Here is a 24,546-nt window from a genome sequence, read left to right as displayed (position 1 = left end):
TGTTTTTTAAAAAGAATACACTTTGTCATTATATATTTAGAATGTTTTTGAAGCCCAGCACAGAAGGTCAAATTCCAAATATAAAATATACCCAAGTTGATGTGGAAGGAAGGATACAAATTACCTTATGGCACAACATTAAGAGAAGAGGGAGGAAAGGCAAGGAGAAATCTTTCCACTCTGGGGTCAGCACAGCTTTTCTGCAAAGGGCTAGAGAGCAAATATTTTAGGCTTTGCAGGCCATTCAGGTGTCCTTGTTGGCTCTCACTGTGAAGAATGGTCTCTGAAATTGACAGTCTCTGTCACAACGATTCAGTTCTGTCCTTCTAGCAGGACAGCAGCCACAGACACCTGGTGAATGAATGGGTGCGTCTGTGTTCAATAAATCCTTACTCATATAAACACACGGAGAACCAGATTTGGCACTTGGACTGTAGTTGTTCAACTGTGTTCTAAGAGGGGTTTTCTCTTAAGAAGAGAAAATAAAGGACAAGAAAAATATTAGGATGTTAGTTTAGCAAAGCTAAAAGAGTGAGTTTAAATTGACTTAATTGTGCTAATTTTTTTTGCAAAAACTGAACTTTTATCCCCATTAGAGTAGCAATATCCTAACAATTTGAAATTATAAGAACACCTTAACTTTCTTATAAGTTTGGAATTCACCAAGTTTGCAGTCTCCTTATTACAAATATGGAGATCATCCAAATGCCCATTCTCTAATCAGAGAAAGATTTTCTATTTCTTTTCATGTATGTATGTATGTGTGTGTGTGTTTGCGCGTGCGTGCATGTTTGCGTGTTTTCGACCTGATTGTCTCTCTTAATTGCAACTATGGTTATAACACAAAGAAGTTATTCTTCCCGGGTTATCCCCTCATTCTTCTTATGCACTTCAGGCTTGTTGATTTACTTTCTAAACAAGTGCTATATTCACTTTCATCATCTTTCTTCTGGACTCTTGCAAATCCTCTCCTGGCCCCCCAAGTCCTTCTTTCACACTGCAGATCATCTATGAGTTTCAAAAGGCAGAGCTGATTGGGTCACCTCCCTGCTTAAACTCTTGCCCTTTATTTAATAGAGAATTTTAAATCCTTCACATGACTTACACAGCTCTGCCAGGCCAGTTCCCATACTCCTCTCTGGCATCTTCTCCCACCTGCGCCCTCACAGGCTCCAGGATGTAGCCAAACACCCTAATATTCATTCCTCATACTAGTCCTACATTTCTTGCCAAGGAGCTTGCACAGCCTATTCTTCTATCTGTAAGAGTCTTCCTTTGCCTCTTTATCTAGTTAACCTCTACTTGCCATAACCATTACTTCCCCAGTTAATCCTTCTCCAATTTCCTTTATTAGCTCAAACTCCTACTTGGTTCTTTTCACCATTGCTGCTTCAATTAGGGTAGAAGCAGGTGAGGCTCCTAGGATACAACATCTAAGGAGACACTCACTCTAGGGCCACACATGTACTGGGTCACATTCTTCAGGAAGATAAGAAAAGGAACACAAAACAGGACACCTAATCAGGATCTATTGTAGGACATGAGGGGATGAGAAATATGTTTGTCTCATCTCTTCCTAGTCTGACACTTGGGACTTGTTGGGTATCTGGGAAATTTGTTGTAAATATCCCAGTAAAAATGATAAAATAAGATCATTGAGGGACAGGTGGAAATGATTGTTATTTGCATATTTAAATGAAACACATACTATTTTCAACACATTGGTAAGCAGGTTCATAGTATTATTTGATTGTTGTTTACATTAGCAAGAAATGTAAGAGAAGAACCATTCTATGCTTTTGTTCTGCTCAGTGGTTATCACGATAATGCTGTATAAAAATCGCTTGGATTAGAACCATATATGCAGATTGAATATATCATCTTTATGTGTGTATGCACATATATACACAAAATGGAGAAGTACACCATCTGCTCTTGGAATAAAGTATCCAAGCATAAAAGTAAAAAAAAAAAAAAAAAGGATTAATCAATAAAAATAACTATTTGGAAAAGACATTTGATTTATTTAAAGAGTCGTAGCATAACTATATAGGTCATGGTCTTATTAATATCCTTGTTCCACAGAGAAACTCTTGGATAGCTTGAAAAAGAAAACCCTTCTGAGCAGAATTATTTTTCATAGGCCAGCACAGTTTTATGCTGGTTGATCTTTTTGCACTAAAATTCATTGTCAAAGCATCACCACTTTGAGACACCATAACTTTGCCCAAGGCTCCATCAAGGAGGAGGCAGGGAGGGAAGGAGGAAAGGAGAAACCTAAGGGTATATTTGTAAACAATAGTCGCTTTGAGAAATCACTGAGATCAAGGCAAAAGAAATCAATCAGGTATTCCATTCAGCCATGTGACCTGGGGGCCCAGCAATGCCAATTCCAGGGTGTGCCATGCAGTGTTCCCTGGGAATACCAGTCCCTGGATAAGGTGGGTGATACTGAAAGGCAGAGTTGTTATGTGTAGATTACAGCAATGTTGTGAAGTGGGCACTGCTTTATCTTGAGCTTTTATATAATTGTGTGATCAAAACTAAACTACCCAAAGAAACATGAGCCACTTTTAATAGGAAATTTCTTAAAACTTTCCACACCTATGTCCTAATATTTTCTGATCTCATTTTCAGTTTGGTTCAAAGTGTCAGTGTATTTGTTGGCCACAATGCAACTCTACTTCTGCCTCAGGATGTGAGTTCCTCTTTCCAGCAGCAGCTTGGCCCACATAAGCTTACTTGATCAATGCTTCTTGTATTTTTCACCATCTGGTAGAATTAAATATATAAAATAAATAAGACAGCTACTATATATATATATATATACAGATGCACACACACTATCTCTATATATAAATGTGACATTAGTAGAGAAAAAGTCTAAATAATGTGCAGACTAGGGGCAAATAGATGAAGAGAATCACAGGACTGAGCATTGTGTGTAATATAAATGTTATGTAATCTGAGCTAAAACAATTTAAGTGAAAACATTTCTGTTGTCCCATCACATTCACTGTAAATTTAGAAAAAGTTACCTGTGGAAGAAAGTATCATATGATGCAGATTTGAAACCTTTAGATAAGGCAAACAATAAAATTATGGAACTCAATGTTGCATTGGGTAGTTAAATCTACACATGTCAGTGTCAAGGCTGACTCGTCCTAGCTCCTCTCAGGGTCTCTGGCACATGGTAGGCTATCAATAAATAAATGTTAAACTAATCAACCTAAGTACTTTCCCTGATGGTGTAATCTAAATATTTGCAGTCATTGTTCCTCTGAGATAAAGGGTAAAATTTTTGTAAGGGTTAAGTGAGATAATCTATTTAAATTAGTTAGTATGATTCCTAGAGCAGAGTATAATTGCTCAGTAAACTTAGTTATGCGTGTTTTTATTACCATTTCCACATTTCTGGAATACACTTCACCCTTCCCCTCCCCTTCTTCATGTTTCCTATTACAGGAATCCCTGTATCTGGGGAATCTTCTTAGTCAAGGTTTCAGCTTAATTTTTCCATCCAGTCCTACTGAGTTCATCTGGCTTCCCAGCCCCCTTTACCTCACACATATACTACTAGAAAGCATTCTTACCCATATGTGGCAAAGACTACTGTTGGCTACCCCAGTACTCATTTTTTTCTTCCTCCTCAATAACTCATCCTTGATTTTATTTGGGATGGTATTTCTGTTCGCTAAAGCTGCTAGAAAGCAATATTCCAGCAATGGGTTGGCTTTTACAGTGGAGATTTATCATCTTACAATTTACAGTTCTTAGGTCCTGAAAATGTCCAACTCAAGGCATCAAGAGAACGGTACCTGGACTCTGAAGACAGCCTGCAGTCATGCGGGACACCTCCGTCACACAGGAAGGCACGTGGCCGGCATCTGCTGGCCCTTCACTCTGGGTTTCGTTGGTTTCAGCTTCTGGTTCCAGTAGCCTTCTCTTTGAGTGTCTGCGGGTCCTCTCTTAAGCAATCTGGGGCTTTTCTACATGAGTGCCTCTTAATTTTATCTATTAGCTTCTATGTGGCTTTTATCCTCTTATAAAGGACTCCAGTAAGAGGATTAAGACCCACCTCGAATGAGGTGGGTCACATCTCAGTTGAAATACCCTTTCAGAAGATTTCACCTATAATAGCTCTGTACACACAGGAATGTATTAAAAGAACATGGCCTTTCTTGGGGGTACATAATAGCTTCAAACTACCACAGATGGCAAATAAAATATCCTATGGGTAATATTTATATTTAATTTACCTGGGCTGTGCCTTAAAGTACAAGTATATCACCCAGCTTGATTTTACCTTGAAAATTCTAATGAAGTTCAAGGAGTATAAGATGGGTTGCTCACTTTATCAATACTGGAAGATAGAAAATCTGAATGTTGGTTTCATAGTAAGACCTTCACATTCCATCCAGTTGTCAAAATCATAATGAACATCTAAATATATATAGTTACTGAACCTAGCACCAAGGTATTGACTTTCACCAAGCAGTATTACATATTTAACCTTCACAACAGCCTTATGATGAATTCTATTATCCCAAGATTAGAGATAAGGAAAGTGAAGCTTAAAGAGGATAAATGATTTTCCCAAGGCCATCTGCCACTGAGTAGCAAAGTTGGAATATGGATTCTTTCTGAGCTGGCACCACCTAAGTCCTGATCAATTAGATTTTCAATAATATGCTCAAAGTAAATATTTTTCTTTAAAAATGAATACAACATGAAACACTATCATTACCTTTTTTTTGAAGTTTTATTTGTACCAGATGTTAAGAATATACTTGTTCTTCATAAATAATTTAAAGTTAATAATAAATCACCATAAATGAGATTGTTTATACTAAATATTAATGTAAAGATAATAATTTTACAATGGATGATCATTAAATTTCTCTGACCTTGAGTAACTTTTACTGAGCATTATCTGGCTTTTCCTTGCAAATGGCACCTTGTTACTATACAGACAATAGCACTGAATTTGGAGATGTGTGAATTCTCTTAGGTGAATTTGGGTACTAGATGCATGGGAAACAACTGTAGTAGAGTCTTTCTTTCATTTATAGAAAGTGGTCTTGAGTGAAATTGACATTAAATATCATATTATATAAAGAAAGAATGTATTTAATTTATTCAGAGTTAAAACTTTATATTCCTAAATAATGCCAAAAGTTTTTTAGTCTTAAATAAATTAAACCTATTCTTCCTCCTAATATTTTGCTTTGGATCATTCAAGGAGAAGAATGGGCATTTGGCATGTACTCCTATACAAGTGTCATAGTGTGAAATTAAAAGTAAGCATTACACCTGATACATCCATCAACTTTCCATAGTGGTGTGAATTAACTGGGATTTTCCTGAATAAACCAAAAATTATGAAGTAACATTGACTCTTAGATATCGAATACTGCTGTTTTAGCTGTGCTTATTAGATATTCATCTGAATTTTGCATTCATTTTTAATAAAAATCAGCCCTCCCTATGGTCACTTAAAATGTCTCCTCAACTTATTAAATGATTTTTATAATTATGAAAAATACATCATTCTGCATAGTTTGCTAGCTTTACCACTCTTCTTTTATAAGATTCTTCCTAGAGATTCAGTTATAAATGCTTTATACTTTAAGATATGAAACTTTTAATGAAAATTGAAAGGAAGCAGATTAAAAATTTTTGACACCCATTAAAATTTTTTTTAACAGTAGGCTTTAGTTGATTTTTAGAAGATTCTAACATCTCTTAACAGATTTTTTTTAAACTCTGAGATTAAATTAATTCTGTCTGACTCCATATGTTACTTTGAGAACTATTTCAGAATGCCTGTAGTGATAGAATCTTTTTTTACATGTCTTATTGCACGTTGCTGTGGTCTCCACTGAGAAGACCTATTTTAATTCTCAATTTCAGACTCTCCTGAGAAGAAGAGCCGCCGTCTCCTTTCAAGGTCATGAGATTTGATGGATGAAGAGTAGTAACAAAGATTTCGGTTTCATTCCAAATTGCAAGAACAACAGAAAAGAAGATTAACCTGTCCCAATTAAGCTGAAATGAGGCCAAAGGCAGGTGACCTCTACAACAAGTGAACACTATAATTTTTAAACTGAATTACTGCTACTTACTTTATTTTTCCAGCTCCCTGTGACTGCACACTGAAAGTTACTTAGATTTTCTATGACTCTTTACTTTCCAAAGCTTTGTCACCTAGAGCAGCTGAGCACATACCATGAGAATTACAATATCATGGTTTTGTGACCCCCTTTACAAAAACAAAGCAGAATGTGTAGGTGTTATATCAGGGTCAGGGTTCCTGGTGCCATCCAGGGTTTGTGATGGAATTGGAATTCTGAATCCAATTGCCAATTACCCAATTGTCAGCCTAACATTATGTAAAATGTTATGCGAAGTATATCAATAATAACTCCAGCCTACTAAATGAAAATGGTTTATAATGGGGAAAAATAGAAAATATATATGAAATATTGATATGTGTGTTAGTCTGTGAGTTTATTTTGACAGATGTCTTTTTCTGGCCTGGGGAGAGAATGAAATATATTTTAGTAAACTCTGATAGATTTAGAATTCCATAATTCATCTATTGGTCAACTCAGGAAAGATATTTTCACTTAATAATTTTTCAGAAGTTTAAACTCTTCTAAAAATTGATGTAATATATTACTCTTTTGTATGTAACCTTTTCGTAGTTAGGCAAATGACCTCTTAAGGCCATGTCATTTATAGAATAACAGGATTATAACAATTTGGAAATAGATGTGACAGGGTAGTTTCTCTAGCACTATCTTGTATGATGAGGAAACTGAAAATTATCAATGGTGAAGGCATTGCCTGAGGACCATTATTTTCTTTACAACATTCGAATTGCTCTCATTGGGTGATGAGCTGATAATTTTGTCAAGGAGGAACACGTACAATGGATGTTAAAGTGGATTTGGAACTAAATATAACCCAGTGGGGAGAGAGAAGAAATAAATCAAGGGTCATCAGTTGTACCCTCACCTTCACTAAATGACAGTTTAGTTTTGAGGATGATACAATCTTATGGCTCATGGATATTTTTGTCATGAAAGTAGAAGAACAGCAGGACTGATTTCTTAACCCCATCCCAGATATATCATAAAGAATGTGACGCTTCATTTTGCCAAGTGCTCTGAGATCATCAAGTTAAAGGTTGCATTCAAATAATCTCCTGCATCAACCTCACTATCTTTAGAGATTATAAATACCTAAATAAATGCTTTATACATTTCAAAATTTCTAAATACATTCATAAAGATTATACTTTGGATTGAAACTCAAGCACAACAAAAATGTTTAAACTGGGAAAAGCATAATATCTAAAATGGCAACTCAAATCCAAAGCAGTATTTTACTAATGCATTTCATAATAGCTCTCTATGTGACATATATAATGTTATGCTTAAATGCTATGGAAGTTTAAGAAAACGAGTGTTTTTTTTGAACAGAAGCGGTTAAGGAAAGCATCTTGGTAGAAAAGGACCACACACTTGCCTGTTAAATGATTTGAAGGGAAAGGAAGGAATCATTTAGAGGTAACTGGGGGCAGGTGGAGTAGATGGTACATTGGCACATGGAAATAGAAGACGGTGGAAGCTTGAGGGACCAGGTCCAAGTGGGGAGAACAGCAGCTGGAGAGAGTTTTATGTCATAGGAAATAAGTGGGTGATGGGAGGGATGCAATAGTGCCAGGAGGTAGAAGGCATTTCTTGTCAGGTTAAGAATTTATCTTGAAAGTGTTAGGGGCCACAAAGGTAAACAGTAAAAATGTGCATGTATGTGCTGGCTTGAAACTGTGGTGTACCACAGAAAAGCTATGTTCTTTAATCCTCATTCAGTATTGCTGGGTGGGATTCATTTGAATAAGTTTTTCTATGGAGATGTGACCCACCCAATTGTCGGTGGGACCTTTGTTAGGTGGTTTCCAGAGATGTGTCCCCACCCATTCTAGGTTGCTTATTGGAGTCTTTTAAGAGGGAAGCATTTGGGAAAAAGCTTCAGAGCCCACACAGGCAGAGATCTTTGGGGATGCAGAAGAAAACAGCCCCCGGAAGCCTTACGAAAGGAGACAAGAAAGCTAGCAGATGTTGCCAGGTGCCTTCCTAGCTGACAGAGGGTTCTGGATGGCATCAGCCCTCCTTGAGTGAAGGTAACCTCTTTTTGGTGCCTTCATTTGGGCATTTTCAAGGCTTAGAACTGTAAACTTGCAACTTAATAAATTCCCTTTTTAAAAGCCATTCGGTTTGTGTATATTGTGTTCTGGCAGCTTTAGCAAACTAAAACAGTGCATATGCACATAATTGGTAGAAATAAATAACAAACTGGTTTAAGTAGTGGTGGCAATAATTAAACATTCATTTATTGCACTTATTGGGCTATTTTATGCCACTCAAGAATTATTCTTAAAGTTGGGTCACCATGAATATAAATCAAACACAAACACACACACACACACACACACACACACACACACAAACAAAGATATGTTATTTTATCCGTTTACATCTTAACCCCAAATTCTGCCTTTTTGAATGGTAACTGATTCTGGTTTCAAGTAGTATAGATACTTTATCTAATTTTCTTGTCTGGGGAGTCATCTCTCTACTGGCTGATTTCCTGTCCTTCAGTCACTTTATTTTCTCAAATTTCTGGCTCAGAGTTTCAACATGTAGCTGTTTTGCAGAATTGTGGAGTAAATGCTCAAGATTTTCTTCTTTAAATTTACTTCACTTCTAATAGGCACTTTCAATCATAAGCCAGAGTAGTTTGTGATCCATGCAAGTCCTAAGATTCATATTCTATATTTTTTTCTGAGGTAGGACTCAGTAAAGCTATATAGAGAGGCACATCTATGTGTATATAAAAGGGTATGGCAGACATTTCTTAGGAGTTATTTGTGAATAAGGTTCATGCCATTGGAATCCTGATTGAACAGACAGTATCACAAAGTGAAGCAAACATTTCAAAAATTCAATGTCAAAGAAAGGTCATAGTAATGAATGGTCAGGAAGGTTGTTCTGGATTTCTGGGGTTAGGCAACCTGAGTTACGTAAAAATAGTATTCTCTATTGTAAATTTACAATTGTCTTCAGGGGTGGAGGCCCTAATGCAAAGCCGGGGAAAGGGATTGAAAATGATTCCTCCTACATCAAGACTATGATGCATTTTGTTGTATGGGAGAGATTAGTAGTTTAGAGAAAGAACGACTGGTTTATACCCTGACAAAGTGTGTGGATCCTATTACAAAATGTTTTGCTGAGTTCTAACATTTAAATGAGTAACTCTACTGCTTAAGAAAAAACTCAAACCAACTAACAATAAGACTACTATCTATAATTGAATTTAAATGACAGTTTTGTTGGATTACTGTTTTTTCGTCTCCTCAAACAATATAAGCCTCTCATATATATTATACCTCTCTTTTCCTCTTCTACTTCTTACCCCCCATCTTTCCCTCAAATTCTCACTCAATTCCTGACTTTGTAAGTCATTTTTTTTACAAATCAGAATGTATCTTGTCAGGAAACTAAGATTGTGAATGACAGATTTATTCCAAGATAGGCATATTGAAAACCTTTAAAATTTACACTATAGCTGATATATTATGCTTTTTAGATAGATTTTAGTATTGTTGTAATATCAGCTACTAAATAAAACCAAGCAAGAAAAATTCTCAAAAAATCTTTAATTTAAATGATTGATGTTATGTGGAAAAAAAGAGCAAATACAAATATTGGGTAAAACCAAAGAGGACTTCTGAGTATTTTCTAAGTGATTAAAAGATGATAGTACATATATATTTATTTTCCTTAATATTATCTTAAAGTTTGATGTTTTCAGCATTCCTTTTCCTACTCCTTTGTAAAACCCTATATACATGGTTGTACATCTGTACGTATATAAAAGAATATGGCAAACATTTCTTAGGAATTCATTGCAAATTCTTTAGAATCCTGACTAAACACACAGTATTACAAAGTGAAGCAAACATTTCAAAAATCTGATGTGAAAGAAAGATTATAGTAATGAACTACAGGTCAAACTCATCTTTGCCATAGCTCCTGGCAAAATAATTTGGTGAGAATGACCCTCCTTTAATTGGCATTAGCCAATTAACTACTGCAGTCATCTCAGATGGAGTATCAGGCCATTCTCAAGGGCTCTTGATGATGACAGCAATATTTTTATTGTAATTTTAAAAAGTGAGGGTTTTTAAGTGCAGATGTATTTTAACAAGCATAAGTAATGATTTCAGAAACTTTTTTCTTGTAAACTGAATGGAGAGGGGGAAAAAAGGAGTAAAGGAAGAGAAAGTTTCTAAAATTAAGGAGAGAAAATATAACAGGAATTAAAAAGAAAATAGTCTAATATGAATTAAGAGCTTTAAATTCCAAAATTAGGGAGAAAGGATCATATGCATACAGACAAGTAGAGATGGAGCAGTATAATTTGCATCACTTCAGTTGGTGAGAAATTTGTAAGGAATATGGAGGACATGTACCTTCCTGCAAGCACGCATATACCTACGCACACACACACACGTATGCGTGCACACACCAAAGTGGGTTGCAGCCAAGCTACGGTCCAGGTAATTCTGCATGGGTCCAATAACTTTGTAGGGATGTCTTAGACTTCCAGCACCTTTCTAAGTCGGGTCAATTTTGGTAGATGAGGACTTAGAAATGTTTTGGTGTCCCTTAAAAGCTTGGGAATTGTCTGTGCAAAGCATGTACAAATTTTTGGTATATAGAATTAAACTCCATTTAGTACCATGGCAGACAGAGCTAATATAATTAACCCTCTCCAGTTACCAGTACTTAGAAATACTGGATGAAATGTAATTTCAAAAATGTTTAAAAACACATTGCTAGAGAAAGAAAGGGAACATTTCAGATACTGGAAAATCAAGGTAACCGCACAAGAGTGTATCAAAGAAAACTAAAGAAAGGGGAAATAAGAAAGAATGGTTACGTGAAATAGAAGCTATAAAAGTAGGTCCAACATACATTTAATAGGAATTCCAGCGGCTGAGAATGGTAGGAATGCTGGAGAAGCAGTCATCAAATGGAAATAGTTCATCATCTTCCGTATATGAAGAAGGTCTTCAAGTTGATGGAGCAAGTCAATTCTCAAGTAGATACATCATTTTTAGAAAAATCCCGGCAAAATTTTAGAACTTAAAAGGGAAACTCTTCAAAGCAATAGTAAAGAAAAGCATATAACACACCAAGGAATGATAAAAAGTCTGATAGCAGGCTTAAGAATTAAATGCAATGAGTTCTTAACAGAAGAGAATTTTTAACCTATCATCTCGGAATTCCATACTTTGTGCAACTAGAATTCAAGGATGAGGGCTAAATAAAGCCATTTTCAGACAAAAACAGAATTACATTTTTTTTCTTCTACTGTTTCTTCTGTATGTAACTCCTACTAGAAGATAATAGAATTCAGGATGAAGGGATAGCATGTAAGTAGCAACTGTGAGTAATTAAGTCATTTGACTTAGTGATTGATGTCAATAAATAAACAGCATCAAAAGAAAACAGTGACTAATGGCAAAGTTTAAGAAAAAAACAAAGTGAACTAGAACGCTAAGTAATTGTAAGACAAGGATTGGGGTGTGGGGTGTCAGGAAGATGTTGCTCATGTAATTTGGGAGGAACAGAGTACAGCTTGCTGGGTAGGTGACCATGCTACCCGCAGTCATGGAAAGAATGGAAATAGACGCATAGTTTTCAGATCAATGGGAGAGAAAAGGGGAAATTAAGAAACCTGTTAAACTCAGCATAATTAGGACATGAGACAAAAAGAAATGAGGAAAACGCACATAAATACATATACATATATCCGAGTAAACTAAAAGGTAATTTCTATCAGAAATCATAATAAATATAAGCAGATTAGATGCACCTATTGAAAAATGGAGATTCTGCAAAATAGTAATAATATAAAATAGAGCTACACAATATTTGTAGAAGATATACCTTAGCAAAATGACGTTGGGAACTTTACAGTAAATATATTAAAAAGTAAGTTATAATATAGCAATTGAATGAGATTTGATGAAGCAATATTTACACCAGGGTAAATATATTTTACGGAACATGAAATTCAATGCCAAAGCTCTTCTCTCTTCATAATGAAAACATGGATAAAACAAACTTATTGAGCAATACTGTTGTTAGTACAGTTATTCAGATTACAGTAAGATCATCACGTAGGTGTCAAGGGTTTTTTTTTCTTATTCTCTTTCAGCTGTCATTTGTGATTACTATTTTACTTATAATAGCCACAGAACAAGATTTTTAACATGGCACTTATTTGCACTGGTTTCATATATTATGCCAGAGATTTGTAATCTTGTAATCTTTTGATATTATGGCACATTTTAAGGTAAATGTGATAATGCAATTTGCTTTACAATCAGCAAAGGGGAACCTGCAAGCCTCAGAGCCAGGCGCTGGCTTTTTTGTAGCTTTTGTTCATGCCACCGAAATCATAAACGTGAGACTGGACAAGCCAATAAGTTCCCTACTGTCTGGATTGACTTATTCTTTTATTTGTTTTTGGGGACTCTGCCTCCCTTCGTTTCACTGGTCTAGAAAGTTATAACGTTTACGATCAATTTTCTCATGCTACCTGAATAAACTGGGATTCTAGATTATACGTATGTATGTAATTAGAGAATGTGTGTGTTTACAGGGAAGTCATGCATAAAATACTTGTAACATTTCATTATTACTATCTTGTGTTAGTGTAGTACATTTGCTCCAATTCGCAAAGGAAGATTTTATAATTGTACTATTAACTATAGTCCATCATTTACAATAGGGTTAATTTTGTTTGCCAAGTCTTATGTAATTTTAAAAGTGTTTATTTTTGGTAACTCATGTACAACCTAAAATTTCTCCTTTTAACAACATTCATGGATATAATTCAGTGCTATTAATTGCATTCACAATGTCGTGTTATCATCACCACCATCCATTACCAAAACATTGCAATCAATCCAAGTAGAAAATCTGTGTACTTTTAAGCCTTAACTTCCCATTCCATGGCCCTCACCCAGCCCTGGTAAGGCATACTCCAGCCTCTGACTGAGTGAATTTGCTTATTCTAATAATTTCATATCAGTGAGGTGACACAACATTTTATCTTTTGTGTCTGGCTTATTTCACTCAGCATAATGTCTTCAAGGTTCATCCATTTTGTCACACATATAAGAACTTCATTCCTTTTTATGGCTGAAAAATATTCCATTGTCTGTTTTTCTACACTTTGCTTATCCACTCATTGGTTGATGAACATTTGTATTGCTTCCACCTTTTACCAAGTGTGAATAATGCCTCCATTAACACTGGTGTGCAATTACCTGTTTCGATCCTTGCTTTTAATTCTTTTGAGTATATACATAGAAGTGGGATTTGGTAATTCTGTACCTGCCATTCTGAGGAAAGGTCAAAGTGTCTTCCACGTGGCTGGCCCATTTACATTCCCACCAAAAATGAATAAGTGTTCCTATTTGTCCACATTCTCTCCAACACTCGTACTTTTCTGGTTATTTATTTATTTATTTTATATTGATAATAACCATTATAGTGGGTGTCAAGTGGTATCTCATTTTGGTTTTTACTTGCATTTCCCTAAAAGTTACTGATGTTGAGCATCTTTTCATGTGTATTTAGGCCATTTGTATATCCTCTTTGGGAAGACTTCTAATTCAACCTTTTATCTCTTTTTTAAATTGAATTCGTTGTCTTTTTATTGTTGAGTTGCAGGACTCTAAAAAGTTATATTTATCCTGGATATTAAATCCTTATTGGATATATGGTTTCTAAATATTTATTCCCATTGAGTCGGTTGTCTTTTCACTGTCCTGATAAATCCTTCGAGGTGCAAAAGTTTTTAATTTTCTGGAGCCCCACGGAGCAATTTTTTTTGTTGTTGCTTATGCTTTTGGTGTAAAGTCTAAGTAACCACTGCCTAACACAAGGTCCTGAAGATGCTTTCCTATGCTTTCTTCTAGGAGTTTTATACTCCTGGTTCTTAATTTTAGGTCTTTGATCCATTTTGAGTTAATTTATACATGGTGTAAGATAGGAGTCCCCTTCACTATTTTGCTTACGTATAATATGTACATGTATTGTGTAATATATATATACAGTCACAATGCGTATAATCCAGTTCTCCCAGCACCATTTATTGAAGAGGACATTCTTTCCTAATTGAGTGGACTTGGCAGCCTTATAAAAAATCAGTTGGCCGTAGATATGAGGGTCTACTTCTGAACTTTCAATTTGATTCCATTGGTCTATGTATCTATCCTATCTATATATACTGGCCTTTATATCTATCCAAGCTTTCAATTTGATTCCACTGGTCTATGTGTCTGTCCTTGTACCATGTTATTTCGACCACTATAGCTTTGTAATAGGTTTTAAAGTCAGGAAGTTTTCATTCTTCTTTTTCAAGATGTTTTTGGCTCTCAGGGCTCCTTACCCTTCCAAGTAAATTTGATGATTGTCTTTTCCATTTCTTAGATTGCATTTATTTCATCCATTTCTTCTTTTTTATTATTTTCCAGCATTTTTCTTCAGAGTATCATATTTTAAATGTAATTACATTTAAGTCCCATTCGTGATAATGGATATTTGACAGTATGACCTCAATGCATTATTTTCTTTGTGGTTAGTTGTATACAGACTGCACATCACAAAAACATTGCAGTCCTACAGCTGCGCCTCCCCTCCAATGCACTGCTTCAGATTCTGTTGAGAACACACCAGAAAATGGTATACTTTTCACTGCCTATTCAATTGTTAAATATCCTGCTAGATCTTCAGCAAAGAAGGAATGTTAAATCAAGGCACCAATTTGTTTAGATTTGCTTTTGGTTATTTTATATTCTACCTTAAAATAATTAAGTTACAAAATAGCTCTAAAGAATGGTTCCTTGATCACATGACTTACTTGCTTTTTTAAATGACTCTGTAATATTTCATTAAATTACATGCTTTACTTTTGCAATATACTTCCCCCAATACACTTATGCAATAAATCTAGCATAAGTCATACTAAAAAATACAGAGCTCTGAAAATAGAATTATTTTATGCAAATATGATATGGAGGAAATTTACACACTGATTTAGAGGCTATCAAAAGTAGAAGTCTAAATACTTCTTATACTGCAAAAACAAAAGTAACTTTCTCAAAAGCAACAAAATTGATCTCTTGAGCATCTTACAACATTAAAAATTCAGACACATTTCATGCACACGTTACTGAGTAATTGATCTTACACAGTGGATTTGATTCTAAAATCAGGAAGTGAATTGTAGTCCCAACACACTGCAGAGGTACTTGAGACTTTAAAGGAAGGCACCAGGTCTTATATATTTCAGTATCCACAATACTTTGCTCCACAATTGGCAATGGATGTAATTAATGCTATTACTTACTTTTAATTAAGCAATGAATTAATTTTAAAGTATTGATTATTAATACATGGGTGTAAATTAATCCACTGCAATTGTTGAAAGTGGGTATCAATAGTGGGTTTCCTACAGAGTCACTTGAGAAATCAAGACCTGGATATCACATCACTGCTTAGCCTCAGAACAATTTGACCCTTCTAGTACATTAGAGATGAAAAGGGACTCAGTTATCATCTAACCCAATGTTTCACAAATTATATACTCCAGGATGTTATGTTTGCAAGATGTTCTGAGTAAGAAAGAGGATCTGTGGCCAAATAAGTTTAGAAAGTATTGTATAATACATGTATAGTCACAATGCATATAATCATTCATCAGTGTCTCTGAGGAGGACTATATCTCCGTGGGATTTGTGTGCAGGTGTGTGGTTATACCTGTCACTTAAAATAATCACCGAGCTGCCTCTGTCACCCTACCTTCAGGCCCCATTCTAACCCAGGCTCCACCTTTAAAAATAAAACAGAGAGAATTTCAGAGGGTCTGCCAGACTGAGTTGCAGGGGATGGGCTTTAATTCTATTTTTAGATTATTAAAGCAAAGGCAAGAGGCTGCTTTGGGATTTTCTTGGGCTGAAGGGTCATCTTTTATATATTTGCGCATATATTTAGATAAAGATACATAAATATCTGTAAGAATATATGCAAACCTGTTAACATTATTAATTCTGAGATTTGGGATTAGCAGGTAATGGGAAAATACTACCTTTTATATTATTCCCTCTTTTTTTTTAACAGGTAACATATTTCCTGTAAATATATTACTTCTGTAATTAGAAAATTATTAATAATTTCTAAAAGAAACAAAGCAAAATTACTAGAAGGGAAAAATGGAGACTGTCTTTAATTTACCATAGTTGTTTCCCATTGCAGCATTTTCTTAACACTGAATACAATTGTCTGTGCTCTTCAGAAGTAGAAACTGTTCATTCTACACTTATTCATTTTTTCTAAGTGCTCAATATCATTTCCAACAGCAGAACAACACTATCTGTATTTTCTAAATTAGTTTACACTTCAGCTGGTAATACCTTTATTGCATATGTTTCCTCTCACACTCTTTGACAGCCTATCCACATGCAGGAGCAGTGGGCAGGTCACGTTGAAGGTCAAGTCTATCCACAGACACATCTAAGTCTTCATGGCAACCCCTCCCTGCAATAAGGATGTTCATACTTATTAAAAATTAAATATCCACTTGTATCTCAATGATCTCTGACCTATTGAATATTGTGTGCCTATGCTTCAGGAAATGAGTACCACGGAGAAGTAAGGTTCAAAATTTTATAAACTTCAACACACATGATCGTTGCTAAGATGATCATTTGTGTTTGATTTTAACGTTAAAAGCAATCTAAACAAATATAGATTGATAGATGATAGAAAGATAGAAAGATTAGATAGATAAATGGATAGATAGACAGACAGACAGACAGAGAGAGAGAGAGAGAGAGAGAGAGAGAGAGAGAGAGAGAGAGAGAGATGATAGATAGATAGATGATAGATAGATAGATAGATAGATAGATAGATAGATAGATAGATAGATAGATAGATAGATAGATGGATGGATAGGATGAATGGATGGATAGGGAAAAAATCTGATTGCCTGTGTTTCATTCCTTACTCCTGGTAACCTGTGGATTTCTCTTCTGACCCTTAACACTGACAAGGTTGGGTAGTTGTCTCTATAAACATTATTCAATGCAGTGTCATATTACTGAAGAGACTATCATTTATTTTGAATGTTAAGGAAAGTCAAACTATTAAATAGTCCTGAAAAAAAGTTGGTAATACAGTGCTCAGTTTGACTCATGTACATTCCAATTCATGATAAGGCACACCCTCTTCCCACTTACATGCTCATTGATCCTACTAGAAGGAAAACAACTCAATAATAATGATTCAATAATTCTCAGAGCATGTTTTCAGAAAATAAGATCTTCACTACATGGATTTTTAACTAACAGAAGAATTTATTACTATTCATAACACTCTCACGTTTGAAAGAGAAGACCATTCATTTTAATCTACAGCAATAGATTTTTAGCTTTTAAGCTACAACTAGAAATCAGTATTCTTCGTTTACTCATGTAATGTTAAACTCAGGTAATGTAAAATTATCAGTGGTATCATAAATCAAATCAAGACTCTTACATGGTTACATTTTAGGGCGTTAATCAACCATGGGAAAAGTTAGCACATGTGTAGTACTTTCTGCATAAGATATTGCCTAGTGTAAACAAAAGTTAGCATTCGAACCAGTCACTCCCAAAGAAACATGCTAACAATCTAAGGACTTTTGACATAATTAAGTTATCCTGGTTTATTTAGGAACACTCTTTACCATAGCCACTGACTAACATATTTACTGGGTAAGATATTGATCCATATTTTCTGGTTCTGAACTTATTTGTCCTTTATTCCATAGATTCTTCCAAATAAATTTAATGCTAGCATTTTGTCTAATGATGTAAGACAAAGAGAATTCAACATTTTCTTTAACTATGAAAGTTCTAGATCTATTAATCATTGTGTTTCTTAAACAAATCGATTTCCTTGTGGAAGAGAACAACCACAGCCTTAGTTTAATATACTGCTTCCTTTTTTTCTTGATTTTACACACTCAAGAAATACTTGGTGATCATAAAGATGATATAAAACTTCAGCTTTGTTTCCATTATAGATGACAGCATTTTTAACTCTGCCAGGAGGTCTCAACGTTAAAAACTAAAAATAATTGTTTTTTACCGTTTTAAATAGTCTCTTGATGAAGAATGCTAAAAAGTGGGAAAATATTTTTCAAACATTTAGGTAGAAATAGTTTCCACCTTTTTAACCACTTATAAAATTATTTCAGAATCCAATATAAAAGCAAGCGTGACATTTATTTATGTAAATTTTCATTACACTGCTGCTCTTTTGATAGTCATATTCCTTTTTGCACATGCCTTGCTTGGCTGGAGCCTGTTGACTGACATCAGAAACTGTGTTTGAGGTTGTGTTTGCCTGCGCGTGTCTGTGTGTGAGTGGGAGGGCAGGAGAAAAGCTACTTAAGAAGGAGAAAGAGAAAAGGTGGTTTGGATAAGAAAATAAGATGAAGTAAAGAATTCTCAAGAAGGCAAAATAAAATATGACATGATCACATTTGGGTGTCCTCTGTGTTACAGTACTTTAGAATGAAATTAGATCGTATATCCATTTAAAAAACCTCACAAAAAATGACCTAAAGCTGTCCGTGTTGGATGCTGAGATGAGCATGGTTGCCCAGCTGGTCTCCGATTTTGGCACCTACTGAGGAGAGACTTAGACAATTAAGCCTGATTGTGAGAAATTATGTGCTTTATATTCATCTAATGGAGAAGTACTGCCAGTAGGTAATAACCCCAAACCACTAAACTAATTGTGGTTAAAACCTTGGGTTAGATGTAGAATGACCCTAGATGTGAGAACCTAGTGCTTCATCTACGATGCCGTTATTACTGCATCCCAATTTACATACACAATTAATTCAGTGACAATATATGAAATTATTAGCATTAATATGACTAACAAGGCCTGCCCTTCCCGTATATGGTCAGTTTTAATTTCAGCATGGTCTTATTGGCATGAACTTAAAAATATAAAACATCAAAGGTTAATTTGTCGTGAGCTGTAGTCTATTTCTGCCAACAATTTATGAAAGTCCAGGGCAGAGATTTTAAACTAACTTTTTCTTACTCCATATTGTCATGGCAGAAGACCTCAAATATATTTTCTGTTACACACTTATGAGTGAAGTTTCAATATTTATATTTCATTTTATACTTATTAAATGTAAACACTTATTTAATACATTATATTTATGCATAACTGTATTAATATAATGTTGATCATGAAAATAGAAAATTTTGTACAATAAACCCCAAAAAAGAGTTCTAATGCTTTCTAGTCAGATACCGCCAATGGGTTTGGGCTCACCCCACTTTGCAAATAATACGCTGGTCGATAAACTGAGGCTTGCAAAAGGACCAATTCAGGACACATTGCTTCTTTTATCTCAATGTAATTACAGATGTATAAAATTAAGAGTGGAAAGGGACTTTAAAAGTAAACCCAAGAAACCCCCTTCACCTCATGCATAGCAGATAGTAATTCAGTCTGAGAAATCCATCATTCTTCCCAAAGTAAACTTGTCCTGGTTTTGATCCTAGGTCTGGTCATCTATGAAGCAAGAACATCTATGTTCACTCTTCCATGTTAATTTTTTATGCATTTAAAGAAAGTTATCTAAGTCTCCCCTTACTGACATTGCCTCCACGTTTCATATATTCAGCTTCTTCAATAATCATTTATGAAGTATATTTCCTAAACCGTATCTGCTTTCCCACCTTCTTCTTTTTTAGGCATCACTGGCTTGTGAATAGCTATTTGAAACTGGGAAATTAAGAAATTCCAACCACAATTCAGATAGGATCTGACTACTTGGAAATTAGAGAAGTATAACCTCTATTTCCAAGTTTATACAGCTGAAATGATATGAATAGTTCTTCACTGGAAATGCCATTATTTCTCTTCATGAGTTTTAAAGGCAAGCAGTAAATTCATTGCATCATAGCATTGTATTTTAACCATGGCCGTTGTGCTATCAAAAAAGCATTGCAAAGAGCAAAGAAGAAAATCAAAGAGCCTAAATAAAATGGGAAAATAAATATAAATCCACTAGGGCCCTAAAGACAATACAGCTGACTTTTCTTTCAATGAATATAGATTGGTGATTTCAAGTGGAGGCACCTAAAATAATAGTGATAAAATTAATTTACAAAGTGTGTACCTGGAATAAAAGCTTCCATTATTTTACCTGAATCATTTCATTTCTGGTTTCATTGATGTCTTTTAGCTGCTTTTTGTACTCCTATACAGCTTTTTAAAAATATTTTATATGTGTCATTATTGAATCTCACATTTCTTCCTAGGTAGCAGATTAATAGGCCTTAACATTTTTTAATCATATAGGTTTATTTAAATTTTTAAACTACATGGAGGTTAAAAAAATGATATTTTAAAAAGATTGATCAGAAATATATATCTTTTGGTCAAAATTAACCTAAATAAAATTATGGTTTTTGAAAATAACATTCAATTTCTGAACAATTTCAGGTTCATATATAAAGAGTAAATGTGATCTTCCCACTCTATTTACATGTCTGACCAATCTCAGAGAAATTAATAGTTTTATTAAGATATGCAAAGCCTATAAAATGCAAGTTTCTAATCTTTTGCTTTCTGTTGTGCAAAATATATTCTTGATATGAAAAAAAATCATCATCCTGACAGTATTGAGAGTTCAAATTATAACCATAGGCTTACGTTAGTAATAGGAATGTGTTTTTGCATGGCAGTGTGGATGTGGATTATTAGTCACACAAAGCTTAGCTATCAAACATTTATTATACTCACACAAAAACACATGAGGGAGTTTTCAGACGAAAATAAAAAACATTTAAAAATTACTAACTTGTATCACTTAGAAAACATGTAAAAATGAATCAAATAGGATGTTATATTGGATGAAAATAAAATAAAAATAGGTCAGATTTATTCTAGTAATACTTGGTAATCTTCCACACAGTTGGTTTGGTGGGTCAGAAAGCTAAACACTACATTTTGAGAGGTGTGACAATGGGGATAAATATGAAAAGGAGAAAACAACTAAAATTCACCATGTAGTTGTTACTGGAAAATATCTTTCTTTCTTCCCATTTTGAAAAATGCAACTTTTCGCCTATGTTAAAACAATTAAACCCAACATTAGCACTGGTAAACTAATGATTCATTCTGGAAATTATAATTCACTGATTGCACCTCTTTAAAAATCAAATTTCTTTAATTTACATTTCTTCAGTCTTTGGCCATATTGGATAACAAACAAACAAATTAAACAAGCTAACAAAAAAATTAATAGTAATATGGTCAGTCTCTCCTTCATGGACAACTTCAGACCAAATACAATCAGCCTTTCCTGATAAGATCTACAGCTCCACATATTTGGTCATATAAGTATTTCCAACTGCGGAGAGTATGCCAAAAGTTGTTTCAGTTACACTATATTGGATGTCCTTGATGAAACTTCATGATTCATAACTTTGCAGTTTGATGTGTGTGTGTGTAAAATTTGCTTGAAAATGTGAGATGAGTTGCATACAAGGTCCAAGCGAATACGTAATTATCCCAGCTCACAATACTTAATATTACCCAGCCTTGATCTGCTGCATCCTCTGCCTGGCTGGAGAGCTGACCCATTGATATTTCAATGTATGGGCTTGTCATTTATTTTTAATTTTTGTCCTATGTAAGGATGATATGTGGGTCCTCATTGCTTGTACTTACTAATATTGTTGGTTATATGTGAAGTGTATCCTGGGTTCAGGCTGATACAGAATATCTACCTCTAGGGATACCTGCTGATTCCTGTGTCGGGGTTATTTTCTGTCTCAAACAACTGTTCCAAAAAACAACCATTGAAAAATAAAAAATATTGAGTTCAGATTAAATTATACAGTATGAAAAATATTGAAAGCACACTTTAAGTAGATAGCTACTTTATAAAGCAATGAATTAGCATTAAAAACACTCCTCAATTTAAAGCCGTATTTGTTATCTGAATTCCTATGAGTTATTTAGAGGGTGTACCTTAAAAGTAAAAATTATCCATTTACAGAATTCCCTAAAGATTTGTGTGGCTTCCTTTGAAAATTATGGAATATATTCAGTAAGGTAGCCATATGCATCTATTTTTTCTTATTTTAAGACGTTATCCAATTGATGACTCCTTATCTTGCAATGGTGATTATGTATACATAAGGGAAACACTTGATCAGGCATGAATTAAAGCACAAAAAACATCAATTAATCTTTGACAGGGGCCAATTGTCCTTCTGTACATGTCAGCAGAGAAGATTAGGAAAGATTTTTATGTTTTAAATTCTTATCATGAATCCTATTCACTACACATAGTCACAATTAGCAGCCATATGCTTTTTTAAAAAATGTGCCTCAGGTTGAATATATGATCACACACACATAAAGCATTATATAGATGACAAATAAAACATTCTTCTCGCTGAAGTTTAGAAATGAAATCTGACCATAAAATGTCCATCTCTGATAATATCAGATGTTTTACATTTCTGTTAATATCAGATGGTGTAATGATGTTTCTAAAACTCACCCAGTGTGCAGTGCTTTGATACTATGGGATCTGACATTCCACAGTCAAGGACCCTTCTGCTATGAAAAGCAGGAAGAGTTTGTTGAGAGAGGGTCAAGTAGGCTTGTGGTTTCTGTTATTATTATTATTATTTTACATTGTACTGATGCGGCAGTAACAGTAATATTTTCTGCTGAAAGTGAAATATGAATATAAAAGATAAAGAGAGAGCAAACACTACATTGAGATCTTCACAAAAAGACTTCCAGAACCAAAGACAGAAGAAACATGGACACCAACAGACGTACCCATTTTCAATTTCTTTCAAACTTTAGGTTCTGAAACTAGGAGGACATTTTGAAAATGCTGGAGCCCATCTGAATTTCTGGTTCAGTTGGTCTGGGGTGGGGCTTGAGAATTTTAATTTCTAATAATTTACCAGTTGATGCTGATGCTTCTGATTCAGAGGCCAGTTTTTTGAGAACCATGCTTGTAATTCTGCTAAAATAGTCATTCTGTCGACATAGATCAGTGGCATTTTTTCAGCTTCCTTTTGAGATCAGGGCTGATGTTTCAGAATTCTCCTGATAGAGACAGAACCATCATGGTGAAGATGTCCTTATGCTCTACCTCGAGAAAATGAGACTACATATATATTTTTTTGTCTTATGTAGAATGTGAGTTTTCAGCTGCTTTTGGTGTCCATCTTCAGAGGACTAAAATAAAAAGGATCAGGGATCTGAGAAACAAACTCGGCTTTATACGAAGTCACTTTCAGGACCACAGAGGTGCCTCTGGGCTTGACCTGACCTAACAGTGGGAATGTTTGTGTTCAGGCAGGGGGATTCAGAAAGGTCTGTGCTTGTTTATGCCTTTTCAAAAAAAGAAAAAAATAGTGCTTTCTCAGCCATGTGGGGAAAGAAAAAAGAATCTTTTTCATGTACTCTGTCAACATGCCAAGTATTTTCCTAGTCAGGTCCAAATTCACAGGAGCATCTATCAGGAGAGGTTGATGGTAAATAATAGTTTACTGGCAAGTTTCTTTCCAAAAGACTGTCATTAGGAGGAGTGGTATCATTTATAAGAGCAGCAGCTACCATCACAGCCGTATGCCCAGGAGCGCCAATCCTACTTCCAGACTTCTTTGTTTCCTTAGGTTTAGGCAGCCAGTAGAGACTAAATGGTTAATCATGGGACAAAAAGAGCCTGATAAAGGAAATGCTTCAGCCTCCTATTCATTAAGCCTATTATTTCCTGACTCTGTGCTGTGGAAATTTAACCAAAGCCCAAAATATGTTCATATAGCAGTTGAATTTATTAGGCAAGGGAGAGTTATGAGGCTCTCTTGTTCAGCCATTCTCCCCAAATATGTCTTGTAGAGGCTAGATACAGACCAAAAAGGAGGAAGCTCTTTATGCCACATACAGGAAAGGCATTTCTTCATTGGTGATGTTAGCGGATTGACAAGTCTTTCCTAGGACAGGTCATTATTTAATGGGGGGCCATTCAACCTACCTACTCAGATATTGCTGAGGTGTTTAAAGCTCAAGCAAATTTAGGGTCATGACATGTCCAAACACTTATACACACACACACAAATTTGAACAGAATGCTCCTTATGCATACTAATCATAAAACCAAAGAAGGTTAGATCTACAAGTACCTTTTTAGATCATTTATTCCAATCACTTATTTTACAGATAAAATCAGGCCCAAAGAGGAAAGTGACATTGTCGAGCTGAAAAATGGCAGAGCCGGAATACTGCCCAGGTGGTCTGACAATCCTGTGTACACAGCATTGCAAAGAAAACTGGAAATAGACACGTCCTT

The 24,546-nt window shown here is 34.9% G+C and overlaps 1 protein-coding gene across 3 annotated transcripts in view; it reads right to left on the bottom strand.

Moving 5' to 3' along the window:
- Positions 1-24,546, bottom strand: part of NKAIN2 (sodium/potassium transporting ATPase interacting 2) — a 1,040,630-nt gene that overhangs the window by 337,755 nt on the left and 678,329 nt on the right. Inside the window, exons 3-4 of one of the 3 annotated variants that reach the window (XR_013176423.1) lie at positions 19,641-19,730; positions 16,557-16,685 (exon numbers count right to left, since the gene is read on the bottom strand). The exons of the other annotated variants lie outside the window; for them this stretch is intronic. The gene's annotated coding sequence lies outside the window, so the exon portion shown is untranslated. Of the gene's footprint in view, positions 1-16,556; positions 16,686-19,640; positions 19,731-24,546 lie in introns of those variants that run through there. 3 annotated transcript variants of the gene reach the window in all.

The sequence above is a fragment of the Tamandua tetradactyla genome, chromosome 5 (genome assembly GCF_023851605.1).
Source record: "Tamandua tetradactyla isolate mTamTet1 chromosome 5, mTamTet1.pri, whole genome shotgun sequence".
NCBI lineage: Eukaryota > Metazoa > Chordata > Mammalia > Pilosa > Myrmecophagidae > Tamandua > Tamandua tetradactyla.
This window is presented reverse-complemented; position numbering and strand designations above follow the sequence as displayed.